Below are 15,528 nucleotides of genomic sequence, written 5' to 3'. Positions count from 1 at the left end.
TTGCCAATTCCACAAGAACTGCCTTAGCGAAAGGCTTCTTGAGGGGAAAGCTGTAACTCTGTGAGATGATTTCACAGAACACAAAGAAGTTTCTCAGAAAGCTTCTTTCTCTTTGTTATCGGAGGATATTTCCTTTGGCCCTATAGTCTTCAAAGCGATCCGAAATATCTGTTCTCAGATTCCACAGAAATAAGACTAGCAAAGAGATCTACGAAACACACATGTAACTCTGTGAGATGAATTCACAGAACACTAAGCAGTTTCTCAGAAAGCTTCTTTCCAGATTTCATCTGAGGATATTTCCTTTTTCACCATAGCCCTCTATGGGCTTCCAAATATCACTTTGCCAATTCCACAAGAACTGTCTTAGCGAAAGGCTTCTTGAGGGGAAAGCTGTCACTCTGTGAGATGATTTCACAGAACACAAAGACGTTTCTCAGAAAGCTTCTTTCTCTTTTTTATCGGAGGTTATTTCCTTTGGCCCTATAGTCTTCTAAGGGATCCGAAATATCTGTTTTCAGATTCCACAGAAATAAGGCTAGCAAAGAGATCTACGAAACACAGATGTAACTCTGTGAGATGAATTCACAGAACACTAAGCAGTTTCTCAGAAAGCTTCTTTCCTGATTTCATCTGAGGATATTTCCTTTTTCACCATAGCCCTCTACGGGCTTCCAAATATCACTTTGCCAATCCCACAAGAACTGTCTTAGCGAAAGGCTTCTTGAGGGGAAAGCTGTAACTCTGTGAGATGATTTCAAAGAACACAAAGAAGTTTCTCAGAAAGCTTCTTTCTCTTTGTTATCGGAGGATATTTCCTTTGGCCCTATAGTCTTCAAAGGGATCCGAAATATCTGTCCTCAGATTCCACAGAAATAAGGCTAGCAAAGAGATCTACGAAACACACATGTAACACTGTGAGATGAATTCACAGAACACTAAGCAGTTTCTTAGAAAGCTTCTTTCCAGATTTCATCTGAGGATATTTCCTTTTTCACCATAGCCCTCTATGGGCTTCCAAATATCACTTTGCCAATTCCACAAGAACTGTCTTAGCGAAAGGCTTCTTGAGGGGAAAGCTGTAACTCTGTGAGATGATTTCACAGAACACAAAGAAGTTTCTCAGAAAGCTTCTTTCTCTTTGTTATCGGAGGATATTTCCTTTGGCCCTATAGTCTTCAAAGGGATCCGAAATATCTGTTCTCAGATTCCACAGATATAAGGCTAGCAAAGAGATCTACGAAACACAAATGTAACTCTGTGAGATGAATTAACAGAACACTAAGCAGTTTCTCAGAAAGCTTCTTTAAAGATTTCATCTGAGGATATTTCCTATTTCACCATAGCCCTCTATGGGCTTCCAAATATCACTTTGCCAATTCCACAAGAACTGTCTTACCGAAAGGCTTCTTGAGGGGAAAGCTATAACTCTGTGAGATGATTTCACAGAACACAAAGAAGTTTCTCAGAAAGCTTCTTTCTCTTTGTTATCGGAGGATATTTCCTTTGGCCCTATAATCTTCAAAGGGATCCGAAATATCTGTTCTCAGATTCCACAGAAATAAGGCTAGCAAAGAGATCTACGAAACACACATGTAACTCTGTGAGAAAAATTCACAGAACACTAAGCAGTTTCTCAGAAAGCTTCTTTCCAGATTTCATCTGAGGATATTTACTTTTTCACCATAGCCTTCTATGGCTTCCTAATATCAATTTGCCAATTCTACAAGAACTATCTTAGCGAAAGGCTTCTTGAGGGGAAAGCTGTAACTCTGTGAGACGATTTCACAGAACACAAAGAAGTTTCTCAGAAAGCTTCTTTCTCTTTGTTATCGGAGGATATTTCCTTTGGCCCTATAGTCTTCAAAGGGATCCGAAATAGCTGTTCTCAGATTCCACAGAAATAAGGCTAGCAAAGAGATCTACGCAACACACATGTAACTCTGTGAGATGAATTCACAGAACACTAAGCAGTTTCTCAGAAAGCTTCTTTCCAGATTTCATCTGAGGATATTTCCTTTTTCACCATAGCCCTCTATGGGCTTCCAAATATCACTTTGCCAATTCCACCAGAACTGTCTTAGCGAAAGGCTTCTTGAGGGGAAGGCTGTAACTCTGTGAGATGATTTCACAGAACACAAAGAAGTTTCTCAGAAAGCTTCTTTCTCTTTGTTATCGGAGGATATTTCCTTTGGCCCTATAGTCTTCAAAGCGATCCGAAATATCTGTTCTCAGATTCCACAGAAATAAGACTAGCAAAGAGATCTACGAAACACACATGTAACTCTGTGAGATGAATTCACAGAACACTAAGCAGTTTCTCAGAAAGCTTCTTTCCAGATTTCATCTGAGGATATTTCCTTTTTCACCATAGCCCTCTATGGGCTTCCAAATATCACTTTGCCAATTCCACAAGAACTGTCTTAGCGAAAGGCTTCTTGAGGGGAAAGCTGTCACTCTGTGAGATGATTTCACAGAACACAAAGACGTTTCTCAGAAAGCTTCTTTCTCTTTGTTATCGGAGGTTATTTCCTTTGGCCCTATAGTCTTCTAAGGGATCCGAAATATCTGTTTTCAGATTCCACAGAAATAAGGCTAGCAAAGAGATCTACGAAACACAGATGTAACTCTGTGAGATGAATTCACAGAACACTAAGCAGTTTCTCAGAAAGCTTCTTTCCTGATTTCATCTGAGGATATTTCCTTTTTCACCATAGCCCTCTACGGGCTTCCAAATATCACTTTGCCAATCCCACAAGAACTGTCTTAGCGAAAGGCTTCTTGAGGGGAAAGCTGTAACTCTGTGAGATGATTTCAAAGAACACAAAGAAGTTTCTCAGAAAGCTTCTTTCTCTTTGTTATCGGAGGATATTTCCTTTGGCCCTATAGTCTTCAAAGGGATCCGAAATATCTGTCCTCAGATTCCACAGAAATAAGGCTAGCAAAGAGATCTACGAAACACACATGTAACACTGTGAGATGAATTCACAGAACACTAAGCAGTTTCTTAGAAAGCTTCTTTCCAGATTTCATCTGAGGATATTTCCTTTTTCACCATAGCCCTCTATGGGCTTCCAAATATCACTTTGCCAATTCCACAAGAACTGTCTTAGCGAAAGGCTTCTTGAGGGGAAAGCTGTAACTCTGTGAGATGATTTCACAGAACACAAAGAAGTTTCTCGGAAAGCTTCTTTCTCTTTGTTATCGGAGGATATTTCCTTTGGCCCTATAGTCTTCAAAGGGATCCGAAATATCTGTTCTCAGATTCCACAGAAATAAGACTAGCAAAGAGATCTACGAAACACAGATGTAACTCTGTGAGATGAATTCACAGAACACTAAGCAGTTTCTCAGAAAGCTTCTTTCCAGATTTCATCTGAGGATATTTCCTTTTTCACCATAGCCCTCTATGGGCTTCCAAATATCACTTTGCCAATTCCACAAGAACTGCCTTAGCGAAAGGCTTCTTGAGGGGAAAGCTGTCACTCTGTGAGATGATTTCACAGAACACAAAGACGTTTCTCAGAAAGCTTCTTTCTCTTTGTTATCGGAGGTTATTTCCTTTGGCCCTATAGTTTTCTAAGGGATCCGAAATATCTGTTTTCAGATTCCAAAGAAATAAGGCTAGCAAAGAGATCTATGAAACACAGATGTAACTCTGTGAGATGAATTCACAGAACACTAAGCAGTTTCTCAGAAAGCTTCTTTCCTGATTTCATCTGAGGATATTTCCTTTTTCACCATAGCCCTCTATGGGCTTCCAAATATCACTTTGCCAATTCCACAAGAACTGTCTTAGCGAAAGGCTTCTTGAGGGGAAAGCTGTAACTCTGTGAGATGATTTCACAGAACACAAAGAAGTTTCTCAGAAAGCTTCTTTCTCTTGGTTATCGGAGGATATTTCCTTTGGCCCTATAGTCTTCAAAGGGATCCGAAATATCTGTTCTCAGATTCCACAGATATAAGGCTAGCAAAGAGATCTACGAAACACAAATGTAACTCTGTGAGATGAATTAACAGAACACTAAGCAGTTTCTCAGAAAGCTTCTTTCCAGATTTCATCTGAGGATATTTCCTATTTCACCATAGCCCTCTATGGGCTTCCAAATATCACTTTGCCAATTCCACAAGAACTGTCTTACCGAAAGGCTTCTTGAGGGGAAAGCTATAACTCTGTGAGATGATTTCACAGAACACAAACAAGTTTCTCAGAAAGCTTCTTTCTCTTTGTTATCGGAGGATATTTCCTTTGGCCCTATAATCTTCAAAGGGATCCGAAATATCTGTTCTCAGATTCCACAGAAATAAGGCTAGCAAAGAGATCTACGAAACACAGATGTAACTCTGTGAGAAAAATTCACAGAACACTAAGCAGTTTCTCAGAAAGCTTCTTTCCAGATTTCATCTGAGGATATTTACTTTTTCACCATAGCCTTCTATGGCTTCCTAATATCAATTTGCCAATTCTACAAGAACTATCTTAGCGAAAGGCTTCTTGAGGGGAAAGCTGTAACTCTGTGAGACGATTTCACAGAACACAAAGAAGTTTCTCAGAAAGCTTCTTTCTCTTTGTTATCGGAGGATATTTCCTTTGGCCCTATAGTCTTCAAAGGGATCCGAAATATCTGTTCTCAGATTCCACAGAAATAAGGCTAGCAAAGAGATCTACGAAACACAGATGTAACTCTGTGAGATGAATTCACAGAACACTAAGCAGTTTCTCAGAAAGCTTTTTCCTGATTTCATCTGAGGATATTTCCTTTTTCACCATAGCCCTCTAAGGGCTTCCAAATATCACTTTGCCAATTCCACAAGAACTGTCTTACCGAAAGGCTTCTTGAGGGGAAAGCTGTAACTCTGTGAGATGATTTCACAGAACACAAAGAAGTTTCTCAGAAAGCTTCTTTCTCTTTGTTATCGGAGGATATTTCCTTTGGCCCTATAGTCTTCAAAGGGATCCGAAATATCTGTTCTCAGATTCCACAGAAATAAGGCTAGCAAAGAGATCTACGAAACACAGATGTAACTCTGTGAGATGGATTCACAGAACACTAAGCAGTTTCTCAGAAAGCTTCTTTCCAGATTTCATCTGAGGATATTTCCTTTTTAACCATAGCCCTCTATGGGCTTCCAAATATCACTTTGCCAATTTCACAAGAACTGTCTTAGCGAAAGGCTTCTTGAGGGGAAAGCTGTAACTCTGTGAGATGATTTCACAGAACACAAAGAAGTTTCTCAGAAAGCTTCTTTCTCTTTGTTATCGGAGGATATTTCCTTTGGCCCTATAGTCTTCAAAGGGATCCGAAATATCTGTTCTCAGATTCCACAGAAATAAGGCTAGCAAAGAGATCCACGAAATACAGATGTAACTCTGTGAGATGAATTCACAGAACACTAAGCAGTTTCTCAGAAAGCTTCTTTCCAGATGTCATCTGAGGATATTTCCTTTTTCACCATAGCCCTCTATGGGCTTCCAAATATCACTTTGCCAATTCCACAAGAACTGTCTTAGCGAAAGGCTTCTTGTGGAGAAAGCTATAACTCTGTGAGATGATTTCACAGAACACAAAGAAGTTTCTCAGAAAGCTTCTTTCTCTTTTGTTATCGGAGGATATTTCCTTTGGCCCTATAGTCTTCAAAGGGATCCGAAATATCTGTTCTCAGATTCCACAGAAATAAGGCTTACAAAGAGATCTACGAAACACAGATGTAACTCTGTGAGATGGATTCACAGAACACTAAGCAGTTTCTCAGAAAGCTTCTTTCCAGATTTCATCTGAGGATATTTCCTTTTTCACCATAGCCCTCTATGGGCTTCCAAATATCACTTTGCCAATTCCACAAGAACTGCCTTAGCGAAAGGCTTCTTGAGGGGAAAGCTGTAACTCTGTGAGATGATTTCACAGAACACAAAGAAGTTTCTCAGAAAGCTTCTTTCTCTTTGTTATCGGAGGATATTTCCTTTGGCCCTATAGTCTTCAAAGCGATCCGAAATATCTGTTCTCAGATTCCACAGAAATAAGACTAGCAAAGAGATCTACGAAACACACATGTAACTCTGTGAGATGAATTCACAGAACACTAAGCAGTTTCTCAGAAAGCTTCTTTCCAGATTTCATCTGAGGATATTTCCTTTTTCACCATAGCCCTCTATGGGCTTCCAAATATCACTTTGCCAATTCCACAAGAACTGTCTTAGCGAAAGGCTTCTTGAGGGGAAAGCTGTCACTCTGTGAGATGATTTCACAGAACACAAAGACGTTTCTCAGAAAGCTTCTTTCTCTTTGTTATCGGAGGTTATTTCCTTTGGCCCTATAGTCTTCTAAGGGATCCGAAATATCTGTTTTCAGATTCCACAGAAATAAGGCTAGCAAAGAGATCTACGAAACACAGATGTAACTCTGTGAGATGAATTCACAGAACACTAAGCAGTTTCTCAGAAAGCTTCTTTCCTGATTTCATCTGAGGATATTTCCTTTTTCACCATAGCCCTCTACGGGCTTCCAAATATCACTTTGCCAATCCCACAAGAACTGTCTTAGCGAAAGGCTTCTTGAGGGGAAAGCTGTAACTCTGTGAGATGATTTCAAAGAACACAAAGAAGTTTCTCAGAAAGCTTCTTTCTCTTTGTTATCGGAGGATATTTCCTTTGGCCCTATAGTCTTCAAAGGGATCCGAAATATCTGTCCTCAGATTCCACAGAAATAAGGCTAGCAAAGAGATCTACGAAACACACATGTAACACTGTGAGATGAATTCACAGAACACTAAGCAGTTTCTTAGAAAGCTTCTTTCCAGATTTCATCTGAGGATATTTCCTTTTTCACCATAGCCCTCTATGGGCTTCCAAATATCACTTTGCCAATTCCACAAGAACTGTCTTAGCGAAAGGCTTCTTGAGGGGAAAGCTGTAACTCTGTGAGATGATTTCACAGAACACAAAGAAGTTTCTCGGAAAGCTTCTTTCTCTTTGTTATCGGAGGATATTTCCTTTGGCCCTATAGTCTTCAAAGGGATCCGAAATATCTGTTCTCAGATTCCACAGAAATAAGACTAGCAAAGAGATCTACGAAACACAGATGTAACTCTCTGAGATGAATTCACAGAACACTAAGCAGTTTCTCAGAAAGCTTCTTTCCAGATTTCATCTGAGGATATTTCCTTTTTCACCATAGCCCTCTATGGGCTTCCAAATATCACTTTGCCAATTCCACAAGAACTGCCTTAGCGAAAGGCTTCTTGAGGGGAAAGCTGTCACTCTGTGAGATGATTTCACAGAACACAAAGACGTTTCTCAGAAAGCTTCTTTCTCTTTGTTATCGGAGGTTATTTCCTTTGGCCCTATAGTTTTCTAAGGGATCCGAAATATCTGTTTTCAGATTCCAAAGAAATAAGGCTAGCAAAGAGATCTATGAAACACAGATGTAACTCTGTGAGATGAATTCACAGAACACTAAGCAGTTTCTCAGAAAGCTTCTTTCCTGATTTCATCTGAGGATATTTCCTTTTTCACCATAGCCCTCTATGGGCTTCCAAATATCACTTTGCCAATTCCACAAGAACTGTCTTAGCGAAAGGCTTCTTGAGGGGAAAGCTGTAACTCTGTGAGATGATTTCACAGAACACAAAGAAGTTTCTCAGAAAGCTTCTTTCTCTTTGTTATCGGAGGATATTTCCTTTGGCCCTATAGTCTTCAAAGGGATCCGAAATATCTGTTCTCAGATTCCACAGATATAAGGCTAGCAAAGAGATCTACGAAACACAAATGTAACTCTGTGAGATGAATTAACAGAACACTAAGCAGTTTCTCAGAAAGCTTCTTTCCAGATTTCATCTGAGGATATTTCCTATTTCACCATAGCCCTCTATGGGCTTCCAAATATCACTTTGCCAATTCCACAAGAACTGTCTTACCGAAAGGCTTCTTGAGGGGAAAGCTATAACTCTGTGAGATGATTTCACAGAACACAAACAAGTTTCTCAGAAAGCTTCTTTCTCTTTGTTATCGGAGGATATTTCCTTTGGCCCTATAATCTTCAAAGGGATCCGAAATATCTGTTCTCAGATTCCACAGAAATAAGGCTAGCAAAGAGATCTACGAAACACAGATGTAACTCTGTGAGAAAAATTCACAGAACACTAAGCAGTTTCTCAGAAAGCTTCTTTCCAGATTTCATCTGAGGATATTTCCTTTTTCACCATAGCCCTCTATGGGCTTCCAAATATCGCTTTGCCAATTCCACAAGAACTGCCTTAGCGAAAGGCTTCTTGAGGGGAAAGCTGTAAGTCTGTGAGATGATTTCACAGAACACAAAGACGTTTCTCAGAAAGCTTCTTTCTCTTTGTTATCGGAGGTTATTTCCTTTGGCCCTATAGTTTTCTAAGGGATCCGAAATATCTGTTTTCAGATTCCAAAGAAATAAGGCTAGCAAAGAGATCTATGAAACACAGATGTAACTCTGTGAGATGAATTCACAGAACACTAAGCAGTTTCTAAGATAGCTTCTTTCCTGATTTCATCTGAGGATATTTCCTTTTTCACCATAGCCCTCTATGGGCTTCCAAATATCACTTTGCCAATTCCAAAAGAACTGTCTTAGCGAAAGGCTTCTTGAGGGGAAAGCTGTAACTCTGTGAGATGATTTCACAGAACACAAAGAAGTTTCTCAGAAAGCTTCTTTCTCATTGTTATCGGAGGATATTTCCTTTGGCCCTATAGTCTTCAAAGGGATCCGAAATATCTGTTCTCAGATTCCACAGATATAAGGCTAGCAAAGAGATCTACGAAACACAAATGTAACTCTGTGAGATGAATTAACAGAACACTAAGCAGTTTCTCAGAAAGCTTCTTTCCAGATTTCATCTGAGGATATTTCCTATTTCACCATAGCCCTCTATGGGCTTCCAAATATCACTTTGCCAATTCCACAAGAACTGTCTTACCGAAAGGCTTCCTGAGGGGAAAGCTATAACTCTGTGAGATGATTTCACAGAACACAAACAAGTTTCTCAGAAACCTTCTTTCTCTTTGTTATCGGAGGATATTTCCTTTGGCCCTATAATCTTCAAAGGGATCCGAAATATCTGTTCTCAGATTCCACAGAAATAAGGCTAGCAAAGAGATCTACGAAACACAGATGTAACTCTGTGAGAAAAATTCACAGAACACTAAGCAGTTTCTCAGAAAGCTTCTTTGCAGATTTCATCTGAGGATATTTACTTTTTCACCATAGCCTTCTATGGCTTCCTAATATCAATTTGCCAATTCTACAAGAACTATCTTAGCGAAAGGCTTCTTGAGGGGAAAGCTGTAACTCTGTGAGACGATTTCACAGAACACAAAGAAGTTTCTCAGAAAGCTTCTTTCTCTTTGTTATCGGAGGATATTTCCTTTGGCCCTATAGTCTTCAAAGGGATCCGAAATAGCTGTTCTCAGATTCCACAGAAATAAGGCTAGCAAAGAGATCTACGCAACACACATGTAACTCTGTGAGATGAATTCACAGAACACTAAGCAGTTTCTCAGAAAGCTTCTTTCCAGATTTCATCTGAGGATATTTCCTTTTTCACCATAGCCCTCTAAGGGCTTCCAAATATCACTTTGCCAATTCCACAAGAACTGTCTTAGCGAAAGGCTTCTTGAGGGGAAGGCTGTAACTCTGTGAGATGATTTCACAGAACACAAAGAAGTTTCTCAGAAAGCTTCTTTCTCTTTGTTATCGGAGGATATTTCCTTTGGCCCTATAGTCTTCAAAGGGATCCAAAATATCTGTTCTCAGATTCCACAGAAATAAGGCTAGCAAAGAGATCTACGAAACACACATGTAACTCTGTGAGACGAATTCACAGAACACTAAGCAGTTTCTCACAAAGCTTCTTTCCAGATTTCATCTGAGGATATTTCCTTTTTCACCATAGCCCTCTATGAGCTTCCAAATATCACTTTGCCAATTCCACAAGAACTGTCTTAGCGAAAGGCTTCTTGAGTGGAAAGCTGTCACTCTGTGAGATGATTTCACAGAACACAAAGAAGTTTCTCAGAAAGCTTCTTTCTCTTTGTTATCGGAGGTTATTTCCTTTGGCCCTATAGTCTTCTAAGGGATCCGAAATATCTGTTCTCAGATTCCACAGAAATAAGGCTAGCAAAGAGATCTACGAAACACAGATGTAACTCTGTGAGATGAATTCACAGAACACTAAGCAGTTTCTCAGAAAGCTTTTTCCTGATTTCATCTGAGGATATTTCCTTTTTCACCATAGCCCTCTAAGGGCTTCCAAATATCACTTTGCCAATTCCACAAGAACTGTCTTACCGAAAGGCTTCTTGAGGGGAAAGCTGTAACTCTGTGAGATGATTTCACAGAACACAAAGAAGTTTCTCAGAAAGCTTCTTTCTCTTTGTTATCGGAGGATATTTCCTTTGGCCCTATAGTCTTCAAAGGGATCCGAAATATCTGTTCTCAGATTCCACAGAAATAAGGCTAGCAAAGAGATCTACGAAACACAGATGTAACTCTGTGAGATGGATTCACAGAACACTAAGCAGTTTCTCAGAAAGCTTCTTTCCAGATTTCATCTGAGGATATTTCCTTTTTAACCATAGCCCTCTATGGGCTTCCAAATATCACTTTGCCAATTTCACAAGAACTGTCTTAGCGAAAGGCTTCTTGAGGGGAAAGCTGTAACTCTGTGAGATGATTTCACAGAACACAAAGAAGTTTCTCAGAAAGCTTCTTTCTCTTTGTTATCGGAGGATATTTCCTTTGGCCCTATAGTCTTCAAAGGGATCCGAAATATCTGTTCTCAGATTCCACAGAAATAAGGCTAGCAAAGAGATCCACGAAATACAGATGTAACTCTGTGAGATGAATTCACAGAACACTAAGCAGTTTCTCAGAAAGCTTCTTTCCAGATGTCATCTGAGGATATTTCCTTTTTCACCATAGCCCTCTATGGGCTTCCAAATATCACTTTGCCAATTCCACAAGAACTGTCTTAGCGAAAAGCTTCTTGTGGAGAAAGCTATAACTCTGTGAGATGATTTCACCGAACACAAAGAAGTTTCTCAGAAAGCTTCTTTCTCTTTTGTTATCGGAGGATATTTCCTTTGGCCCTATAGTCTTCAAAGGGATCCGAAATATCTGTTCTCAGATTCCACAGAAATAAGGCTTACAAAGAGATCTACGAAACACAGATGTAACTCTGTGAGATGAATTCACAGAACACTAAGCAGTTTCTCAGAAAGCTTCTTTCCAGATTTCATCTGAGGATATTTCCTTTTTCACCATAGCCCTCTATGGGCTTCCAAATATCACTTTGCCAATTCCACAAGAACTGTCTTAGCGAAAGGCTTCTTGAGGGGAAAGCTGTAAGTCTGTGAGATGATTTCACAGAACACAAAGAAGTTTCTCAGAAAGCTTCTTTCTCTTTGTTATCGGAGGATATTTCCTTTGGCCCTATAGTCTTCAAAGGGATCCGAAATATCTGTTCTCAGATTCCACAGAAATAAGGCTAGCAAAGAGATCCACGAAATACAGATGTATCTCTGTGAGATGAATTTACAGAACACTAAGCAGTTTCTCAGAAAGCTTCTTTCCAGATTTCATCTGAGGATATTTCCTTTTTCACCATAGCCCTCTATGGGCTTCCAAATATCACTTTGCCAATTCCACAAGAACTGTCTTAGCGAAAGGTTTCTTGTGGGGAAAGCTATAACTCTGTGAGATGATTTCACAGAACACAAAGAAGTTTCTCAGAAAGCTTCTTTCTCTTTGTCATCGGAGGATATTTCCTTTGGCCCTATAGTCTTCAAAGGGATCCGAAATATCTGTTCTCAGATTCCACAGAAATAAGGCTAGCAAAGAGATCTACGAAACACAGATGTAACTCTGTGAGATGAATTCACAGAACACTAAGCAGTTTCTCAGAAAGCTTCTTTCCAGATTTCATCTGAGGATATTTCCTTTTTCACCATAGCCCTCTATGGTCTTCCAAATATCAATTTGCCAATTCCACAAGAACTGTCTTAGCGAAAGGCTTCTTGAGGGGAAAGCTGTAACTCTGTGAGACGATTTCACAGAACACAAAGAAGTTTCTCAGAAAGCTTCTTTCTCTTTGTCATCGGAGGATATTTCCTTTGGCCCTATAGTCTTCAAAGGGATCCGAAATATCTGTTCTCAGATTCCACAGAAATAAGGCTAGCAAAGAGATCAACGAAATACAGATGTAACTCTGTGAGATGAATTCACAGAACACTAAGCAGTTTCTCAGAAAGCTTCTTTCCAGATTTCATCTGAGGATATTTCCTATTTCACCATAGCCCTCTATGGGCTTCCAAGTATCACTTTGCCAATTCCACAAGAACTGTCTTACGGAAAGGCTTCTTGAGGGAAAAGCTATAACTCTGTGAGATGATTTCACAGAACACAAAGAAGTTTCTCAGAAAGCTTCTTTCTCTTTGTTATCGGAGGATATTTCCTTTGGCCCTATAGTCTTCAAAGGGATCCGAAATATCTGTTCTCAGATTCCACAGAAATAAGGCTAGCAAAGAGATCTATGAAACACAGATGTAACTCCGTGAGATGAATTCACAGAACACTAAGCAGTTTCTCAGAAAGCTTCTTTCCAGATTTCATCTGAGGATATTTCCTTTTTCACCGTAGCCCTCTATGGGCTTCCAAATATCACTTTGCCAATTCCACAAGAACTGTCTTAGCGAAAGGCTTCTTGAGGGGAAAGCTGTAAGTCTGTGAGATGATTTCACAGAACACAAAGAAGTTTCTCAGAAAGCTTCTTTCTCTTTGTTATCGGAGGATATTTCCTTTGGCCCTATAGTCTTCAAAGGGATCCGAAATATCTGTTCTCAGATTCCACAGAAATAAGGCTAGCAAAGAGATCCACGAAATACAGATGTATCTCTGTGAGATGAATTTACAGAACACTAAGCAGTTTCTCAGAAAGCTTCTTTCCAGATTTCATCTGAGGATATTTCCTTTTTCACCATAGCCCTCTATGGGCTTCCAAATATCACTTTGCCAATTCCACAAGAACTGTCTTAGCGAAAGGTTTCTTGTGGGGAAAGCTATAACTCTGTGAGATGATTTCACAGAACACAAAGAAGTTTCTCAGAAAGCTTCTTTCTCTTTGTCATCGGAGGATATTTCCTTTGGCCCTATAGTCTTCAAAGGGATCCGAAATATCTGTTCTCAGATTCCACAGAAATAAGGCTAGCAAAGAGATCTACGAAACACAGATGTAACTCTGTGAGATGAATTCACAGAACACTAAGCAGTTTCTCAGAAAGCTTCTTTCCAGATTTCATCTGAGGATATTTCCTTTTTCACCATAGCCCTCTATGGTCTTCCAAATATCAATTTGCCAATTCCACAAGAACTGTCTTAGCGAAAGGCTTCTTGAGGGGAAAGCTGTAACTCTGTGAGACGATTTCACAGAACACAAAGAAGTTTCTCAGAAAGCTTCTTTCTCTTTGTCATCGGAGGATATTTCCTTTGGCCCTATAGTCTTCAAAGGGATCCGAAATATCTGTTCTCAGATTCCACAGAAATAAGGCTAGCAAAGAGATCAACGAAATACAGATGTAACTCTGTGAGATGAATTCACAGAACACTAAGCAGTTTCTCAGAAAGCTTCTTTCCAGATTTCATCTGAGGATATTTCCTATTTCACCATAGCCCTCTATGGGCTTCCAAGTATCACTTTGCCAATTCCACAAGAACTGTCTTACGGAAAGGCTTCTTGAGGGGAAAGCTATAACTCTGTGAGATGATTTCACAGAACACAAAGAAGTTTCTCAGAAAGCTTCTTTCTCTTTGTTATCGGAGGATATTTCCTTTGGCCCTATAGTCTTCAAAGGGATCCGAAATATCTGTTCTCAGATTCCACAGAAAAAAGGCTAGCAAAGAGATATACGAAATACAGATGTAACTCTGTGAGATGAATTCACAGAACACTAAGCAGTTTCTCAGAAAGCTTCTTTCCAGATTTCATCTGAGGATATTTCCTTTTTCACCGTAGCCTTCTAAGGGCTTCCAAATGTCACTTTGCCAATTCCACAAGAACTGTCTTAGCGAAAGGCTTCTTGAGGGGAAAGCTGTAACTCTGTGAGATGATTTCACAGAACACAAAGAAGTTTCTCAGAAAGCTTCTTTCTCTTTGTTATCGGAGGATATTTCCTTTGGCCCTATAGTCTTCAAAGGGATCCGAAATATCTGTTCTCAGATTCCACAGAAATAAGGCTTGCAAAGAGATCTACGAAACACAGATGTAACTCTGCGAGATGAATATACAGAACACTAAGCAGTTTCTCAGAAAGCTTCTTTCCAGATTTCATCTGAGGATATTTCCTTTTTCACCATAGCCCTCTATGGGCTTCCAAATATCACTTTGTCAATTCCACAAGAACTGTCTTAGCGAAAGGCTTGTTGAGGGGAAAGCTGTAACTCTGTGAGATGATTTCACAGAACACAAAGAAGTTTCTCAGAAAGCTTCTTTCTCTTTGTTATCGGAGGATATTTCCTTTGGCCCTATAGTCTTCAAAGGGATACGAAATATCTGTTCTCAGATTCCAGAGAAATAAGGCTAGCAAAGAGATCCACGAAATACAGATGTAACTCTGTGAGATGAATTAACAGAACACTAAGCAGTTTCTCAGAAAGCTTCTTTCCAGATTTCATCTGAGGATATTTCCTTTTTCACCATAGCCCTCTATGGTCTTCCAAATATCAATTTGCCAATTCCACAAGAACTGTCTTAGCGAAAGGCTTCTTGAGGGGAAAGCTGTAACTCTGTGAGACGATTTCACAGAACACAAAGAAGTTTCTCAGAAAGCTTCTTTCTCTTTGTCATCGGAGGATATTTCCTTTGGCCCTATAATCTTCAAAGGGATCCGAAATATCTGTTCTCAGATTCCACAGAAATAGGGCTAGCAAAGAGATCTACGAAACACACATGTAACTCTGTGAGAAAAATTCACAGAACACTAAGCAGTTTCTCAGAAAGCTTCTTTCCAGATTTCATCTGAGGATATTTACTTTTTCACCATAGCCTTCTATGGCTTCCTAATATCAATTTGCCAATTCTACAAGAACTATCTTAGCGAAAGGCTTCTTGAGGGGAAAGCTGTAACTCTGTGAGACGATTTCACAGAACACAAAGAAGTTTCTCAGAAAGCTTCTTTCTCTTTGTTATCGGAGGATATTTCCTTTGGCCCTATAGTCTTCAAAGGGATCCGAAATAGCTGTTCTCAGATTCCACAGAAATAAGGCTAGCAAAGAGATCTACGCAACACACATGTAACTCTGTGAGATGAATTCACAGAACACTAAGCAGTTTCTCAGAAAGCTTCTTTCCAGATTTCATCTGAGGATATTTCCTTTTTCACCATAGCCCTCTATGGGCTTCCAAATATCACTTTGCCAATTCCACAAGAACTGTCTTAGCGAAAGGCTTCTTGAGGGGAAGGCTGTAACTCTGTGAGATGATTTCACAGAACACAAAGAAGTTTCTCAG

The sequence above is a fragment of the Macaca mulatta genome, chromosome 2, assembly GCF_049350105.2.
Source record: "Macaca mulatta isolate MMU2019108-1 chromosome 2, T2T-MMU8v2.0, whole genome shotgun sequence".
NCBI classification, from domain to species: Eukaryota; Metazoa; Chordata; class Mammalia; order Primates; family Cercopithecidae; genus Macaca; species Macaca mulatta.
The sequence above is the reverse complement of the archived record's forward strand: the minus strand, read 5'-3'. Positions refer to the sequence as shown.